Source organism: Xyrauchen texanus, chromosome 14 (assembly GCF_025860055.1).
Source record: "Xyrauchen texanus isolate HMW12.3.18 chromosome 14, RBS_HiC_50CHRs, whole genome shotgun sequence".
NCBI lineage: Eukaryota > Metazoa > Chordata > Actinopteri > Cypriniformes > Catostomidae > Xyrauchen > Xyrauchen texanus.
In genome coordinates, this window is record NC_068289.1 from 38,206,236 (window position 1) to 38,220,887 (window position 14,652).

The window sequence follows — 14,652 nt, forward strand, 5'->3', positions numbered from 1 at the left end:
AATACTGTTTCACAAGTATAGACACAAGACATAAACAATATGTGTGTTAACATGATTTTACTGTCATTAAATCACTTAATAACCACATCTGTGGAAAGATATAGACAATTTAATACTTTATTGCCATGACGATGGAACAATGTAAACCCTAAAACACTATAACGACCACAGAAATGATGATTTAAACAACTTTACAGCTCAAATAAGACACTTGTTTTAACAGGAGAATTAATGTAAGTGCATTTATAAAATTATGAGCGTCACATTTCTGACTTTAAACCCTCCAGAAAATAGCCCCCATTGACCTCCATTGTAAGTGTCTCACTGGAACACACATTTGTGCTTTTATTAAAGTAAAGGAGGAACAAGTCGAAATACATTTTTGAGGAAATCAACATTATGCCACAAATGCTGTCGATTGAGATTAATTTATACTGAACATGGAATATTCATTAGATGTTGAGATTTTTTTTGTTATTTAGACTTTTAATTATTACATATTTCTGCACAGCAGCATCTAGTTTTCCCATTCTTGACACACATGAGTCTTGAATCATAAAATATTTTGATAATCCTGATACAGCGTAATCTTTCATATTCAAACATGTAATGCGTTAAAGCTCTGCCAGTGTTTAAAAGTTGGCTTTTATTCTTTATTAACTATCATACATGTATGGCAATATCATAATTAATTTATAAATAACCTGCATTATTATTTGGAAACAAGATAACAACAGTTTCTTAGGGTGTGTTTAGAAAGTTGCACTCTTTAACACGTGTTTAAATGTAGCTAAATAATTAAATATGAATACATAAAGTTTAAAAGTGCTAAAGCTAATTATCGCAGCAAATCTCACTGAAAACAAGCTCATGTGCGCTGCTGGTATTTATACAGTCCGTGTCTTCAGCACCCGCCTCTCAGGTGGACATCCGTAAACATGCTGCAAAGTGATTGGTGGTTGATCACCAATGCCCTGCCATGATTGGTCCAAAAGAGCTGTCGTTCAAAGTGTTCCACGCCGCTCTCCTCCGTTGACGCTCCGGCTGCGCGTGAACCCTCATGTTTCCACATTACTGACAGCAAACACACGTAAACTATAACCACAACAGTACACAAGCCGGTAAGAATATGTTTTATACTTGTTGGTTTTCAGAATGAAATGTGATGTAATATCGAGCATGATTAGTCGCGCGGCTCATTAGCGCCAGTGCTAGCGCGTGTGAGGATTAACTGGTTAGTTGAGGCCTCAGAAAGTACGACTAAACCACCTGTTTGCGTTGGTATTCAGCTGGAGAACTAGTTAAAAGTTGTGTTTCTCAGACACTAAACATCGGCTGTTGTGAGCGCACTCTCTCTAGGCCTGTCAATCACACATCACATTAATGACATCTGTTGTCATGTTTAATGTGACATTAATAGAGACTTCCAGTCTGTGGATGAAACCTGTGGCAGCTGTTTATTATAGACGATTTACCTATATAATTGTACATCTGATGTGTGATATAGTCATATTGTCAACACTAATGACAGCTGCAGGTGTGTGTACTGTAGGAGTAAATCAGTATATGAATTATTGTGATGTGGACATGTACCTGCAACTATTGTTATTATTAAGCTGTCATGCTGTCAGTATATATGTTCTATGATTAATGTATACATGTGTATTTGTGTGCTCATACTTGTATGGAATGATATAATGTTATTCTAGTAAGATGTACACATTAAATACACCTACATTCTAACTGTATTGTCACAATACCTAAATATCAGCAGTCGGGACCAGTGGCAATTATGACAAACTTATTAATCAAGTAAACATTGTTACAATTCTTAAAGTAATTATTCAAGACACGTAAACAATCAGTAATAAAATCAGAGACAAGAAACGAATTACAAGTGCATACATTTCTAATTCCATTACAGTCATTTTATTAGTTTTTTTAATAGTTAAGCAGCTATATAGAACAAATGTCTTATTGTCTACCATACATGTTTATTATATCACATTATTATTATAGTCCATTGCATTACAGTGCAAAATAAACACCCAAATGAGATTACTGGACTAATTACAACTTGTCAAAAAATCTTTATCATTCTCGGACATGTTGGCCGGCACCAACATTTCTCTGCAGAAACTCTGGAGAAGGGAAGCAGAACCGGTCGATCTGCCAGAGATGTTCTGAGGTTTATATCAGATGTGAGCATCATGATGGTGTGCTGTTACGTTCTCTTAAGTTAACATGGTTCATTTAAATTATTGCCTCAATGATAGCGCTTGCTATCCACTGTGAAAGAGACCCCACCACACACGCACACACGCGCACACACACACACATATACACACACACATATATACACACACGCATACACATACCACACACATATACACACACACACACACACACATATATACACACACGCATACACATACCACACACATATACACACACACACACACACATATATAGACACACATGCACACATATATACGCACACATATATATATATATATAAATGTATAAGGGCTGTCAATCGATACATTTTTAATCAAATTAATTACATGGTGTCATGATTAATCGCGATTGATCGCATTTAATCGTATATGCAAATATTTGCTGAGAAAGCCCCTCATATAACAATAAATCAATATATAATGATGAAATAATAATACATCGTTATCTTTAAATATTTAAAAATTTATATATATATATATATATATATATATATATATATATTAGGGCTGTCAATCGATTAAAAAATGTAATTGAATTAATTACATCTGCCCTGCAAAAGCTAAAGACCTTAACTCACTAGAGTGTGAAACTGAGAAAAATGACTTTAAAGTTTCTGTTTTGTCCAGACAAAAGTATTATAGGTAGGACTCCCAAAATTTCACAACTAGTTGCTATACTGAAGAAATGTTTGTATGCAAAAAATCTTGAGCTCAAAATTGACCTTTGACCCTTGTTTGGCAGTTAATGTACTCTGCCTTTGTATCAAGAGTCATGCAAAGGCAAAAGGACGTAACTGACATATAATCAATATTTACTTGCTGTTCACCATACTTGCATCCATTATAAGAACACCTAACCAAGGTCCAGTCATCATGGTACTTGTTTTAAATTATATAGAAGACCTTTGGTTGTTCCTATTTAGTGCTATAATGATCAGGATAGTGCGGCAACACTAACACCGTTAAACAGTATGACAGATAAGTTACTTTGCAGTACAGTATGAATAAATACAATACATATTTTCACAATAAAGATAATTGAATTATAATTGAATACAAAGGTATATGTATTTAAATGCAAGATATAGAGTAATAATTAATTAAACATTGGACCAATACATTAGAGATTAGAGACTTTACTGCGCCCAAATAAAATCTTACTGAAAGTTCATTTTTTGAGATATCAACCTAAAATTTGGAAGACAACTTGTCCATAGGTATATATGACAAAGCATTCTTGAAATACAACCATTTAAGTTTGGATAGTGATTTTCATGTCTATGCGAAAAAAGGGGGAGGGGTGACAGTTAAAGGGTTAAGGGACACCAAACTGCTCAAGATGCTCAGTCAACGAACTCGACTTGGATTACTACTTTTTAATTCTGAGATAATATAGACAGAGTATACCGAAAAAAAGTTGGAATTACTTTTACTATTTAGGTTAGCCTACTTTGTACGGACGTTAGCGATAACCAGCTGTAAAATCTGACACCTGCAAGAAGGAAATATGGCTCAAACACGTATGGATTGTTGTGGATACAGCAGATGACGTGCATTGCTATGGATTATATCTTCTATGGATTATATCGGATTGCATGGAAAGGTAGGATGCCTCTGTATTTAATATTTGGTTTTCAGCATCTGATGTGAGGCGAGTGTCAGCGTCAACGTTAGCGCTAATTTACGTGACACAGATTAAATTTAGCTAGCTCTGGGCTGTCACTGACATTGACAGATCTGAACCATCGCCCTATCACATCGCTATCACAGAGTAATAATACAAACAAGCAGTCGGCAGTCTACACTTTATTTCAGAGATGTGTCGTGTGTATGTTACGCGGTTTGGTGACAATAAAAGAGCGGTAATCTTTGACAGTATGACAAAGCCAGAGTACAGTAACATCACAGCGGCACCGTAACATCTCTCTTGATGCCAGGCGAAACAAAGTCAGAACACCTTAAACTCAAATTCAGCGTGCCGGAACAAAGGCTAAGAGCCGTAACACTGTTACGGCGTTCTGCTGTGGTTTCTCGTATGGTTTTGGATGTTACGGTTGTCATAGCCCTTTAATTTCTCGATAAAACAATCAAATTGACTCACGATATTTATTCACATGATAAAGGAGGTCTAGAATACCCCAAAAATGACATTAACTCATTTTTGACCAAACATGATGTTACAGCGTTTTGCCTTTGTAGGGCAGACATGGTGTCCCGATTAATTAATCACATATACAAATATTTGCTGAGAAAGCCCCTCATCTAACAATAATTCAATAATGATGAAATAATTATACATAATTATCTTTATATATTAAAAAAAAAAATATGTGTATATATATATATATATAAACATATATTCAGATAATTAAAATGCATCACATTCTTGTAGCAGAAGAGTTCATCATTGATAAGACAATATAAAAAGTGGCTTTAGAATACAATGTTTGTCTTTTGAAGTTCATCCTGGATTACCTGCAGAAGTTCATATAGATGAGATTGGGACAAGTATTTGTGCAGTAGTTTGTGTAAAAAAAAAAAAAGTTTTGTCGTTTTGTTTGAAAACATAGTTAGCGGTGGCTTGGGGCAAAGAAAGGCGTTCTCACCTGATTGTTTTGCCTGTAGATGGATGTGTGTAATATTATATTACTGTGTGTAATGTGTTTTCTATGGCCTGTATCTGTCAGCAGCTGATATTAATTGTGTACGAGTGATGAATGAGTTGTGAACACACGTCACACTGTAGAGACTCATGGGTGTTCTTAATGAAACGCCACACTTTAATCTTCACGGGTTTGGGGTCTGTACGGTTTATACACTTGTGTCGTCACAAGACCTACTGTAAACCTTTTATGATTTATTGCTTTGCTTAAGCAAGTAGCAAATTGCATTTAATTTCATGCCATTCTTTATGGTGTCTGTCTGAACTTTTACTGTATTCATTTTGTTGCATCTGCTCTCAAGGAAGAAAATCATTTGGTTTGCTGAGTGACAAAGTATTAAAGTGCCATTAATGCCCAACCTTTATTTCACAACAATTAAATCCTTGTCAGTGTGTCAGCAGCCCTTTACATTGAGAGTAAATCACTTGCATATGCCACTAAATATCAAGCTATGCGCAAAAAATGTGTGTTATTAACCACTGGCAAGTCAATATAATTTATTTTTTTTAAAAAATCCCCAATTCCCAATGTGCTCTCAGTCCTCTAGTGTCGTTGTGACTCGCCTCAATCCGGGTGGTGGAGGATGAATCTCAATCCGCGCATCTTATCATGTGACTTGTTGAGTGCGTTACCGTGGAGACTCGGCGCACGTGGAGGCTTCACGCTATTCTCCGCGGCATCCACACACAACTCACCACACGCCCCACCGAGAGCGAGAACCACATTATAGCGACCACGAGGAGGTTACCCCATGTGACTCTACCCTCCCTAGCAACTGGGTCAAATTGGTTGCTAAGGAGACCTGTCTGGAGTCACTCAGCACGTCCTGGATTCAAACTCACGACTCCAGCGGTGATAGTCAGCGTCAATACTCGTTGAGATACACAGACCCCCAACTGGCCAGTAAATATGAACATTTCACTCTCCAGTGATTTCGTTGTGTAGTGTTGAAGCACCGAGACCCTTTTACTGAATAAAAAGCACGTGATTAAGGATCTGGATTCAGCCTCGTCTTTCCTTGCATCCTCATGAGCGTGTTTGTGTGTCCTTTAACTTGTGGCTCATCCTCAAAATAAACTGGTCTCTTTTAAAATAAAAGACTTTTAGGAGATGCTGCACAAAATTCAGAATTAAAGAAATGAACAAAGAAATATAAGAAATTCGTAGATGTGATTCTAAATATGTAGGTTGTGCATGAAAAGAATGACGTCCAGTCTGTCGGATGCCGTGGAAAGCTGGTTTAATTGTAATCAGACATCGCACGGATGAGGTTAAAAACAACCATTCATATTCTCTCTTGTTAATGTGCACCACACGGTAAACTCTTAAAGAGACAGTACCATTTTAGCGCTTGCTACACATATCAATGTAAACTCCGTGTAAATGCTTCTAAATCGTACAAATTATGCATATAAACAAACATGTAACACAATTTCAAAAGTTTAATGTGTAAGTATATAAATATTTAAAGGGGCAATCATACATGATCTAATATTTTAACTTCAGCAAACAATGTAAATATTGAAGAATTTAACAAATGGGCTCTTGCAGCATCTATACAGGGGTTTGGTAAATCCAGTGCAAAGCCCCGCCCAATAAACCTAATGTTTTTTCTTTTGTTTTTACATAGTACTGTTAATATATTAGCACTTACAAGTGCTTTAAGCAAATTTATGCAAAAAATTTGCCTACTCCCTAAAAGATATTACTGAAATAAGTGTGGTGAGAAACCTCTGTGACCGCTCTAGTAAAGAGCAAACATAAATGTGTCCATGGGGGACGCCTCCTCCCTGTCAATCATTTTACATGTTCTCATAGTGTTGTAGCTGCAGAGAATTATTGAGGCTTAATGCCATTTTTATGCCATGTTGTTCACAACAGTTGTCAGGTGAGGGCGCTGTTGCACTACTGTTGTATTTAACAACCGTTTCTGCTCGTGTCTCAAAGATCATTTGGGATCTTTGGACTGTGGGGGTTTTGGAAAAAGGGGGTGTGGCTAATCCAACGGCTCAGTTTGGCAGATTGTGGAAGTTCTAGAATGCCTAAAATCGTTTACAGCACCTTTAAATGTTATATGTTGGATTCTGTTTTCATTATTAGGTTCCAACCTTGTGAATAACGTGTTAAAAATGCATATGAAATTTCAAACAGAGACAATATCATTGTGTACATTTTTAAAAAGCTAAAATGTGGTTAAAATGATGAAAAGCGAAATATGAAATAAAATATAGTCTCAAATACTATAGCAATCGAAGTTATATAGATATGGTTTTCCAAGATGCCCTCTTCCCTGTTTGCTTGATATATTTTTCAGTTATTAAAATGTATAATAATTATATATTTCTGGTGAGTACAATTCTAAATGTACTAGCCAGTCTTTCTCCAAACTTGTCTGTAGAGGGTTGACCCCTTGCGTGACCTTACATCTGTTTTAAGAGCAGTTTTATTTTGAAGCATATCAGATGAGATATTCGAACACATTCAATGAAATATATAATCTGAGTGTTTAGCCAAAGATTTACAAGAATGAACTGTAACACGTTTGCTCTTGATTTAAAGGCACATGTTTAATGGGCAGTTCTCTCCAAACGTGTGTTAATGACCTCACATGAGCCGCTTTCATCTTACCAAACATTATAGATGCACCGTTGATGTGGCAATACGGTGCTATATCATCATGTTCCTCTATTGCTGGTAAAATGCCTTCAACTGCTGCTCTTACAACCTTTTAATATTTCTATCGCTCCTCTCTCATGGCCTTTTGCTATGGAAATGTTCCTGATTTATTTCACTGATCTTGTGCCAAAGGAACTGAACGTCTGCTCTTTCTGCATCTTTTCTCCATCATCCATTAGAGACATTCCCTTCTCGTCTCTATATGAAACATCTGACACCAGAGATTTGTTGAGCGCTTCTTTTGACTCAGCGGGCGGCCGTACGCTGTGACCGCAGTTCAGGTTTAACGGTATTACTGGCTCGGCCCATCAGTCTTTCCTGTCTTTTGAATGCTGGAGGTATCCGGAGCCATCCATCAATGCAACGGTTCACAGAGTCAATTAAGTTTCCTCAGCATTACAGTTTCAGCTCTGTAGAGGAAGTCGTATCGTGTGGTTCAAGAGCTCCACTCTCCCAAGTTTAAGGTCTACACTAGTCTTCAACTTGCACAAATCACAAACTTGCGTTTTCACATTTGTGAGAAGCACGGAGCGCTGAGATCCGCACCAATAACTGCATTCCCATGAGCTACAATTATAACCGTTTCCCCGGCGAGCGCGTGGTCCACCGGGCTGTCAAATGCAGGTTCTGTAGGTCGACGAATGGCACGCGGGTGACCTAATTGGAGTGTGATCACTCCATCTATTCTGTGGTAAAGCGATGCCCTTCATCTGCATATGTTATTGTGGTTGTAGTGCGGTTGCAGTGAGCGTTTTACGGTGATATGAAGCCGCTCATCTGAGGCAGTTTTGTAGCTGATGAGCTCATTCTATGTCTTTAATTGCTGCAGGCATCTCAAGTGATTGAACTGATATTTGCTATGCGTGAGCTTCACTTGCGTCTTGATGGTGAGTTGGTATAGGAACGGAAACGCTTATCTGTTTTGTTTTGTTGATAGACCCCGTCAGAATAGTGGTCAATCAGCCAATTTGGGTTTCGTTATTGGGTAATTGTGCAGTATATGCATAGCTCCAAAAATGACATAGAAGAACCATAAAAACAGCATTAAAGTAGTTCATGTGACTCGTGCATTTTATTCAAAGCCACTTGAAGACGTGCGATCGCTCTGAGAATCACAGAAGACTGTTTAATAAGTAAATGTATAAAATGCTCGCGCAGCTCCAGTGCATCAGTGAATGGAGCTGCTCTGTTCACACACTCGTGGCTATTTTTATCCTCCAGCATTTGACCAGAATATGAATAAGAAGCGAATGAAACGTGTGTGAACTAGCCCACAAACAGACACTTACAGGAGGTCCTGGAAAGTTAAAGGTGCACGATTGAATAGATTTCTGTAGTATCTAAAATTCCAGGAGGCCCGATCAGTTAGAAAAGTAATCGCAACCCGAGTCAGAACAGCGTAAAGGTCTGTGCAAAGTTTGGTGACTGCAGCTTGAAAGTTAGTGTCTAAAATGTTGGTCTGAATAATAGGCTAATAATACCAATTATTACTAATAATTTAGTAGAACATTATGTTGGCTTTTTCAAGCCAACATAATAATAAAGTACAAAAAAAAAAACATGACCTCTGTGAAAACCGGCTAAAAAGTGTGCTGCTAAAAGTCCTGTTCATATATTCGATAGGGCCGTTGGTTTTCAAGGATATCTTATAAATGTTTGAAGACTGTGAGTTCTGCGGTTGTTCATCGATGGTATATATTGTGGGACAGGAAGATGTGCTTTTGGACTTTCTTTTAGAGCATATGTTAAAAACCCAACCAAAGAGCAGCTTCTGGGATTAATTTACATGGTCCTTTCAGCATGTAGCGTTCCAAGAAGCTTTCTTTGACCGCCATGTCTTGTATCTTTGTCTTTTTGTCTGATTTTCATACAACTTTTTGCTCCAAATCTACCAAAGTTTGTAATGTTGTGATTTCAGCTCGGAGCTGGTTGGTTTGGTTCATAAATCAACTCATTTATGGAAAAAATTAAAGGTTAAAATACTTCCGGAAGTTGAAAAATTTGCCGTGTGCTGATGCAGCTACTAATACTAGTTTAGTACTCTCGGCTCCATCTAATAATACAGTACATTTGACCATATATAAAACCATTCCACAGACTTCCAAGCATTTTAATCCGACCTGAAAATGTGAAATTTCATCCGATTCCATCTGGGCCTTCTCGTGAGACCGTAATGAATACACCTTATAGCTTGTAGATGTGTGTACAGTACAAATGTCTGAATGGATCGTCACTAGGGCTGGGCGATATGTATAAAATATTTGCGTTAATCGCCTTAAATATTGTAATATCCGATTAAATCATCACTCCCTGCCGAGGGCCGGAGAAAAGTTTTCCTTTTTTTATTTTGTTTTAAAAATGTTATTGATTTAGTCAAACATGAATAACATGAACAAAAGACATTTGTAAATTCAAATTGCACTTTAAATTAAATGAAAAATCAATAAAATAATGAAGTGACCAAAAAATCGTATTTAACCACCTCCCCAAATCACACATTTACCGTCTCCAATGGCCCCATTTGCATCACGCAAGCATCTGTCAACGACAACGGGTGGAAAATTTCTAATAACATACAGATTAAGAACTGAAGAAAATAAAAAAATTTAAAGATGATAATAATAATAATAAATAAGCCTAATAAATAACCTTGTGTTCCCCAAATAATGCTGCCAAATGTGTTTGTGTTTCGGTTCAAGGTGAACATGTCTATCATTACTTTATGATTTAATCACTTTTCTCTTTGTATATTACTGAACCTGAAGAGTTGCGTTCACAATTCATGCCAACCGCGTGTAATAAAGTGAATTAAACTCACAGCAGCTCCTGAGATGGTCTGAGGTCAGTTGCAGCACTCTCATATATGACACTATTCTTGCACACAGTTTTCAGACGACTCTTCACATACACGTTTCACGAGACGCTCCCGCCGCACACCTCTGAACAAACATCAGACACGAGCACTGATGGCTTTAGTCTTCACAATATAATCAAGTGTGTGTCTTTGTGTTTAACAGCATTTCTTGTCATGTGTCACTCCGACACGTCTTACAGGCCGCAGGTAGGGGAGCAAAATGACCCGCTCATGAAACACCTGCGGTTGGACGAGGAGCTTGAGAACTGGATTCAGACTCGTCACATTTGGCTTATGGCGGGTGCTAGTTTCACATCCTGGACACTGTTTAATATATTCTGTGACTTCCCAGATCCGTGGTTTTCCCATTGCACGATATTGTCGGTCATCATCTCTTCGTAATAGGCATCGAGAGATTTGTAAGACATCATCGATATCGGATTACATCATCATAATGTCACTCAAACTCTGCCCTGCAAACAGTGAAATAAAACACACATGCTGTTGAAGGATGAGTGGAAGAAGTTGGTCAAATCAAATGAAGTGGAATGAGCTTTACACCACTGGCCAACTTCGGTTTATGGACGAAAAGACATTTGAACATTTTCTTAGGCTGTAATTGCTGTATGACCGGCAGATAGACACAGAAATGAGATGTGAGCGGCCTGATGTCAGTAAGTATGCATTAACATTCATATTGCCGGCCATTTGCTGTCCCCACCTGTGCTTGACTACGGTACCAGGATGTCAGAGTGAAGAGGAACAGTGTCTGTGCTCGCTGACACTTCCTAAAGCAGAGCGGCGTCTAATGAGGATGGAACAGTGTCCGTGGAGCTCTGTCACGTACCCGTGAAGCCTCTTCTCCTGCTCGGCCCCCGGGGACCTCATTAGGCATTTTTTCCAGCCTCTCCGTGCAGGAATGGCACCGTCCTTAGGGAAAAATACACACGTTTGTCACTTAGCTCCCTCACATTTCGCTTTTTCGAATAAGAAAAATTGCATGGTGAGGCTTAATTAGTAAGCGCTGCCATTATGCTTTCTTTATCATGTAAATGAATCGGCCGAGCGCTCTGAACCACCGCCTCGCTTTGTGCCAGGTGTGTGGGGCTGAACGCCGCCGCCGCTTTTTCATACTTCGTGAAAGAAAAAGAAACCGTAATGTGAACTGGTAGGATGATCTGTAATTATTTGACAGATGATTTTCCACTCCTCTCCGGTAGAGTCGGGAGTGACGGGGTCACTTTGATTTCCTTTGTTACTGGCGAGTTGATGATTTTCACAATGTGGCTGCTGTCAAACATGTCTTGTTCTGCTTGTAATTCACTTATTTTGACACCTTACTCCCTTTCCTTAAAACTGCAAAGAACTTGATACCTGCAAAAGGTAATGTTGGCATTGGGTGGGCGCATGCCTCGAGGGGGTTAGTGTCTGATTATTATTATTATTGGAAAACTACAAGTCTCTCCACTAAGCGGCCGGTGAATGCGTTATGATGGTTTTATGAGAGGAAATGTGGAATGTTAATCTCCTCCACCTGCTCCCGCAGTTCCCACCAGCGCCGTGAGCTCGGGATTGATGAGGAGGAAGATCTGGCAAGGATTAAGGCTTGGAAATTGACAGTGACCAGGGCCTGAAATCCATTTCTGAAAATGGGGTGAATTCCCCCTAAAGATACCTCATATGAGGGGGGATATAAGCATTCTGGGGGGCATAAAACTCGTAATGCTGAAACATCCGAATTTGACAACAGTCTCACCATCAGGATCACCCGCCAAATCCAGGTACATTTTCTATTTGGCTGGTGAATTTTGAGGTGTCGTGCCACTTTGGTGGGCGCGTTTATTTCAGGTTGTAAAATAATGTTCCAGTCTTGCCCTCTAGAGGTAGAGACGGACGCTTCAAGAGCGGTTTAGAACCTCTACATAGAAAAGACAAGGTATATAATACATGTTATTATAACAAATCAGTTATTTAAGACCACCGAAGGTGGTTTGGTAATTAATATGTTTATTACTAAACGCTGCACTGGAGGATTGCATACGAGGTGGAGAGGACAGTAACATTAAAGCTAGCATTAGCTGTTCCTTTACCTTTCCGATTTATATGCTGTTTTGAATGGAAAAGTGTAACTGTGCAGATCCATTGAGGGACGTTCAATATGTTTTGAGGTTATAAACATGAGCACTCTGAAGAGGATTGTTTCTAAGATAATTAATTTTATAATGTATATTAAACCGTGTCCAGGATGTGAAACTAGCACCCGCCATAAGCCAAATGTGACGAGTCTGAATCCAGTTCTCAAGCTCCTCGTCCAACCGCAGGTGTTTCATGAGCGGGTCATTTTGCTCCCCTACCTGCGGCCTGTAAGACGTGTCGGAGTGACACATGACAAGAAATGCTGTTAAACACAAAGACACACACTTGATTATATTGTGAAGACTAAAGCCGTCAGTGCTCGTGTCTGATGTTTGTTCAGAGGTGTGCGGCGGGAGCGTCTCGTGAAACACGTGTATGTGAAGAGTCTTCTGTGTTTCAGTCGTCTGAAAACTGTGTGCAAGAATAGTGTCATATATGAGAGTGCTGCAACTGACCTCAGACCATCTCAGGAGCTGCTGTGAGTTTAATTCACTTTATTACACGCGGTTGGCATGAATTGTGAACGCAACTCTTCAGGTTCAGTAATATACAAAGAGAAAAGTGATTAAATCATAAAGTAATGATAGACATGTTCACCTTGAACCGAAACACAAACACATTTGGCAGCATTATTTGGGGAACACAAGGTTATTTATTAGGCTTATTTATTATTATTATTATCATCTTTAAATTTTTTTATTTTCTTCAGTTCTTAATCTGTATGTTATTAGACATTTTCCACCCGTTGTCGTTGACAGATGCTTGCGTGATGCAAAATGGGGCTGTTGGAGACGGTAAATGTGTGATTTGGGGAGGTGGTTAAATACGATTTTTTTATCACTTCATTATTTTAATAGCTTTTTTTGGTTAAGTTTAAAGTGCAGTTTGAATATAGAAATATATTTTGTTTGTTTTTCATGTTTCAATAAATGAATAAAATTGAGTAAATTTTTGTATAAAGCTAAAAATTCACCGACCCTCGGCAGAGGGGTCGAAATATTATAAAACTTATTATATAAACGAAATATGTTTTTTACATATCGCCCGTCAGTAGTGATGAAGCATTCAGCCGTTATTTGGCTTTGTGAGGCAGTGTTTAATGTTACTGCTGAACAACAAACACATTTGTCCTGTAATATTTTAATATTCCATTAATTTCAGATGATAAAGGCTTTGAAGAAGGAACCAGTGTGGGAGAATTATATAAAGTATTGCCACTGAAAGTGACACTTAATCAAGTTCAGCACTATTTTACATCGAGTGCATAAAGAAGTGTGTTTTCCTCATCCTGTTGCTGAGCACTTACACAACTGTTTTGCCATCTGTGTGTTTCTTGTCAAAGGTGCTTTATTGTGAGCGAGCGGCACGATGTGACGAGACTAGATCTTGAAACAATATTGGTAATTAAACAAGAGCAATGGTTTTATCATGTCACTTGGTTAAAGATGCAGTACAAGGCTTTTTTGCATTTTGAATTGACAAGTTTATGTAGGTTTATCCATATTTAAATACAGTAAATATGGGACAAGCGTCGAGAGTGTCACGCTGATTCTGGAATGACAGTATGATTGACAAAGTCATGGATTTCATTTGTTCCACTGTGGATTCATTTACTTATCCTCAATTACTGTATTTTAATGTAAACAAATGAGTGCGGGAATTCACTGGATCATGAGCATGGAACTGGCGGGGATGGATTAATATTGTGCACAATACCCACAATACCACGGTGCATTTCAGGTCCTGGGGACTTGAAGGTAAGGCGGTCCATCCGTCTCTTTTTGTCTTGTGATTCTGGTCTGGATCTATAATTGTGTCAGCTGTTCAGTGTAGCCAGTCGCATCAAGAAATTAGACCGCTTAATTTTACTGCTGGAAGTGTTGGAAAACAATATGTCCGAAATCTTGATGTTCCCAATATGAACAGTCCAAACTGCCAAGGTTTTATTCAAGAAGCGATGCCAAGAAGCGGTGCCAATGCCATCAGGTACTGCGAGTGTCTGTTATCAAATTGGCAGGAATAGTCCAGCATGCTGAAATCGTGTTTAATTAGATCATGAAATGCAGTTTCTAGAGTTTTCTCTTTG

At 38.4% G+C, this 14,652-nt stretch overlaps 1 protein-coding gene across 1 annotated transcript in view; it reads left to right on the forward strand.

The window, feature by feature from the left end:
- The first annotated feature begins 1,012 nt into the window (after positions 1 to 1,012).
- Positions 1,013 to 14,652, forward strand: part of LOC127654953 (R3H domain-containing protein 1-like) — a 66,943-nt gene continuing 53,303 nt past the window's right edge. The window contains exon 1 of the mRNA XM_052142533.1: positions 1,013 to 1,121. The gene's annotated coding sequence lies outside the window, so the exon portion shown is untranslated. The remainder of the gene's footprint in view (positions 1,122 to 14,652) is intronic.